Source organism: Diadema setosum, chromosome 2 (assembly GCF_964275005.1).
Source record: "Diadema setosum chromosome 2, eeDiaSeto1, whole genome shotgun sequence".
NCBI lineage: Eukaryota > Metazoa > Echinodermata > Echinoidea > Diadematoida > Diadematidae > Diadema > Diadema setosum.
Window position 1 is genome coordinate 39,338,385 of NC_092686.1, and position 5,927 is coordinate 39,344,311.

Consider the following 5,927-nt stretch of genomic DNA (forward strand, 5'->3'; position numbering starts at 1 on the left):
AACCATTGACAAAACAAAAATACAAAACAAAACAATTAAGAATGCCTCTATTTCATTATGAGACCAAATACATTTTACATTATACTCGTGTGAGAATACCAACTTGAAGAGAAGATCTTGCACAAATAGAATTTGACCATCAAACTATACTGTATTCACAACACTCATACCACGGGCCCAGGAGTGCTCCTGAAGCACTTCGACTTTAATATGCCCCTCTAGTCTATTCATACAGAGAATAACCATTCACCGAGACCACACACAAAGTGGCCGAGAGGTGGCGACTTTCCAGTGTGCAGGAACTTCTTGCACCATAAACAGTATCATAGTATGCACAGCGCTCGCTCACCACATGTCACTTCCAGAGCGGTCTAAACGTTGGAGACTGTTTATACAGTGTTAAGAGTGCCTCAAGAGCGCTCCTGAACCTAGCCTCAGGTGGTGCATTAACTTTAGAGCACTCCTGGCAGGGTGCAATTGTCTGTTCATACAGAGCTTAGAGGGGTTCAGGAGCACTCCTGGAGTGCTCTACTAAAATACCCTGGAAAATGTGGTGCATTGTACTAGTCTCATAGACCAGGAGACCATGTAACTAATTGATTCAATTTTTATGCAAACCTTCACAGCAAAGGTTGTTCCTGATAGACAGAAAGCTTGCTCAAGGCTTGCCTGCACAGCAACACAAGCACAAACTGGATTTCTGGTATTGAAATGCAGATACAGTTTTGTATACAGGTAGACTGAACAGCTAGTTACTACATGTCCAGAGGAAAATACCAAATGTTATGAAATACAAAGGTGAATTAACTTATTACCTGTGGTGTACATCTTTTTTTTTCTTCTTTTTTTTTTCATTAGCTGCTTTTGGCACCTTATTAACTCCTTCAGACAACTGGTCAGCATCCTCATTTATATACATTCAAAAACAGTTAACACAATTTCTCATGAAATGTGTAATATCATTACAACTAATATTGGGCTGTATTCACAGATAACTCAAGGATTAGACATAAAGCACTCCGGCGATGAAGAAGATGCACATGATTCAAAGAAAAACAGCATAAAGGAAAATATTGCGCCCAATTATTTGTAAAGACACTGAATATTTCATACTTTAATGAGCACAACTCCATAGCTGCAAGATCAAATTATAAGGTGTACTTCTGTCTGAAGTACCTACTTAGGTGTGTATATATGTACTGTACGGTATACACCGTATATTTCATGTGGCTTTTATTTTTGTGAATTTAACAACACACAAAAATATTAACTCTGATCCCTAACATACATTGTAAATGCGACATGCATGCATACGTATCTCCGTTCACTACTGGTACTCCCTGATTACTTTAACCACTCGCGAAAGTGTCAGAAGTCCCGATTTCACAAAAAAATTGAGACTCGCTATTATGTGTAACTGTGTATATATCATATTTTGACACATAATATGTATGACTTCAGGTTCTGTTGGGATTAGTGTAAGGTGAACATAAATAGTATGGTGAATACATTATTGCAATAACATCATTAACTCTACATGTGTGTTATTTTACAGAGAATGTATACCACATGAAATCTTACATCGGTAGAAGTGAACAAACGCAGCAGAAGTTTTACGAAGTTTCTGTGAAGTATTAAAGACTGACATAAGTTCAAAGCCAATAGAATGTTAGGGGACATGTGCAGACTGTGTAAAAATTTGTTTTAGTGGTGCAACTTTGAAGTCACTTGCAGCAGTAAGTCTACTGGAATAAAAAATATCACCAAGCCACCTTATTTTCTTTGTGTTTCTTCACAAATCATCCCAGGCAGCGACAAAAAAAAAAAAAAGGAAAATGGGATTTCTTAAATCTTTTTATTTTTTTTATAGTAATTTTGAAGAAAAGCAAGTGAATTCTTGACACTTAATTGATAACTACAGAGCTTGACTTTGGGATCAATATTATGCCATGTCACAGTACAGGTTTCTCCTAAAAAAAAATAAAAATAAAAAGTACAGGGAAGTACAATGATGCCATGACATCACAAACCAGCTGCAATTATTGAAAGTAATATGATATCACAAAGCCAAATACCACACATTAAAAAGTAATATGAAGTACAAGTTGTACATTGTATATACCGGAAGTCCTCAAATCTAGAAACACAACAAGTCACCCTATATAATTTCAGCATCATGCATGTACATCATCCTAATATCATGCGAATTAGCTTTCTCATGAATAGACAGAACCAATTTACACAGGTGCACATACATTGTACTACTGTTACATGCGAGAATAAGGCAAAAAAGGAATGAGCATGAGTAGAACAAGCCATCTAAACAGACTTGGATAATCCTACACGATACTCCAGTTTCATGTTTTTGCTGGACACACAGTAGTAGCAAATTACAGCTGGTAATTGCTTGCTTTATAGAACACAACGCACAAACACAGGTTGGGACTACACAACTCACAAAAAGTCAGTAAAAAAATTTACGAGGTTTACATGATTTCTCAAAGATTTATCATAATGTTGACAAAATACATGTTAACAAATACACTGTTCACGAAATACAAAACAAGAATATCAATGATGTCCTCTGGGCTCTTTGCCCATTGTCATCAGGGATATGTTCCTTAGATACTGTAAAAGTGGAAATTTTCACGGTGTTGAAATTTTTGCGCATATCGCGCAATCCGAAACTAGCGCGAAAATAAAGGCATGCAAATATTTTTCTTGCCATACTATGTATGTTCCAGAAGTTGATGTCTTGATTCCCTGGAATTAAAAACACGTGAAACTCTTCTTACCCCGGCGAGTGTGAAAAATTAGTTGCTCGAAAATATCCACTTTTACTGTACTATGTCTGGCTTTACAGAATCCCCTCAGAGATCTGTAAAAGACCAAAAAAAAAAAAAAAAAAATTAATAAAAAGACTCCTCCGGACAAATAGATTTTTCTGTCTACTTGCCCATGTGCTACAGCCAACAGTTTTTTCTGATATATTAAATAAAAACTTCAATAGGAATGCAGGTTTTACCATATCAGGCATGAATAAAGTATTTACATCAGTACGTAAACATTTCACAATAAGAATACAACATAAAAATGATCTTGAAAGACCTCTCTTTGATGGGAGACAATTCAGCTTTTCATATGGAGACAGTGTACACACCTTCTGGTCCACCTGCTGTAGATCAGCAGGATATTGCCGAAGTTGTGGCTTTTTGTTGGCACACAATGATTTCACTGAATGTTAAGATGTAAGACAGGACTATCCAAACACTATGAAAGTACAGTTGACCTTGCCTAAGTCGAATCTATTTGCACTGAAGAAATAGCTTCAACACTGAGAAAATTCGATTTACGAGGAATTAAAATCAATAGAACATAAAGAGAAGTGGACTTGAAAAGACCTTCGACTTTTAAGAGATTATTTGGCTCATGCGAGGTCAACTTAAGCAAGGTTGACTGTATACCTGCCAGCGAACATAGAATCAAATCTGGAGTACTCCTGACATGCCTAAAAACTGTGTTGTTAGAATCTCTGTCGGCAACTTTCATCTCGAACCAAAAATGCATCATAAATGTATCAAAACTGAATTAAGCAACTTCAGATTGTAGTGGATGGAGTTGACAAATCACAAATTCTCACTTTTTCCTGTAATAATTTAGTATTTTTTCTCACTTCCTCTACAATATGAAAGTCAACCCCAATTGTCACAATCACCACATCACACATGTGTACCTGGCTATCAAAGCCAAATGAAACATGTGTGACTTACATACATGTACATTACATACATAGAATTTCAGCTTCGTTAAAATCCCTATGGGCAATTCCGTAGTTACATTGTAGGTGGACATGACATGGATAAAAGAAATGTGCCTCTTTATCTTACCCTTTAATCTAGGTATCAACTAATGCCATGGATGTTCACCAATCATTAGGGTCTTTCAAATTCAGTAGATTTTATTTTTCATATTCATTGATTTTGTGAGATCTAAAACCATCATTTAAAATGTACATGTGGGACTGGGGACACTGAAATTCACTTAAATGCAAATTACAGTGGGTTCCTTTGAAATTTTTTCCTCAAAGTTTTGCTAAAGGGTAAAAGATGAATACATTTAAATACTCCAGAAGTCATGTGACATTTTGTCAATTACAAAAGGGTGAAATGACCTGCGGAATTACTCCGGACAAATGTAACGTTACTAACCATGCTTTTGGGGGTCTAGCTAAAAAATTATTGGTCGAACTGCTAAAAAAATTTGCATGAACATTTGTCATGATGCAATAATTGAAATTAATGCAACACTTTGTTTGAAGTAACTTGAATTTTTGCACACTTTTTGTTACAAGACATTGATTTTTTTGTCATGTCCTTTTTTCGTAACGTTACTAACCAGCCCTTTAAGTTGCTATAGCAATTCTAATATTTCTTGGATTGTGTTCATTCTTTTCTGTATCATAAACCTGGGAAGGATGAACATGTTTTTGACATAATTTTGACTTGAAGTGAATAAATGGTAATTTAGTGGTAAAAACAAATATCTAAATTTGTTCAAATGTAACGTTACCAACCGCGGAATTGCCCCTATCAAGTATAGGTTTTCTACACTTCATGTCCCATGATATACATAATAATGTTCCATGTTTCTTATGTGTTTAATCCTCAGACTCTTCAGAATGAAAGTGAGTGTCAAGTATTTTCCTTTTATGTATTTTTTTTTTTATAGAAAATCTACCACAAACATACATGTATAGGCAATCACTACACACTGAAAACATTGTGTCACAGTGCCTAGCTTTTGCTTGTGTTAACCACAGATAAATTTCACATTTGCTGAGGATATCTCTTGAAACTGACACCATAGTGGCAAACTATAAATCATACATGTATATGAGGAAGTCTGTTGCACAATCCTCAAAGAATTAAATGACATATAATTGCTGGTGTCTTATCAAATTATTAGATGTGTCACAAATGGAGAAAAAAAAAAGCAAGAATCCTTGCAGATTATCCTCTGTTAATTTCAGATTAAAAAAAAAAAAAAACCAAAACATTAATATGCATTACACAGTGTTGTAATAAAGGAAGCAATATTCACATATCAAGCACCTAGTTTTGATTCAAAAGTATGGGTGGGTGTTTTGTTTTGTGTTTTCTTTAAACCAAATAATCAAATTTAAAAAATCAAACATAAAAAAAGAAGACACCATACAATATGAACAGGGCAACACCTTATATAAAAGAAACAACACTACTCGATCTTTCTCTTGTGATTATCACAACACTGGGTATAAAATGTAAATCGTGACAGTATAATAGACTTAGCCGGTATTGCTATTTAACTCATAGCGCTGCTTTCCGTGTTGCCCATGCAACGTGGTGGGGTCAACCTATGCCTAAATTGACAGGGCGCAGAAGGAGAAGTACTTCGCAGAACATCCAACATGAATGGGAAGGGTGGCAGTGATCAGAGAACATGTATGGCAGGGTCTCGAGGAACTCTCCTTCACAAATGACGACACAGTTGATCATAGCATCTTTTACCACTCTGCGACCTTCTACTGTCTGGAGTAAATATGTCCCGCTGCCGCCAAGAAGAAATACAGAACACTAGAACTTCCATCCTTTACAGAATCAGCTTTTTCAAGTCCCCATTATCATACATACATGTCAGGCCAGAATTCACCAAGGTAGTGTACATGCTGCCCATAGATATGTATAGGTTTGGATTCACATACATGCACTTGACATTTCATGTAAGCCAACAGACATCCAACACTAAACGCATGGCAATATGCACATGTGCGAAGTAGATGTATTTTCGGACCACAGTACTGAGTCCATGAACCAAATGCAAACTGCTGATTTGATTTAAACCTACCTTTGTGAATTCAGGCCATAAACTGCCACAGCTAAATGTACCTG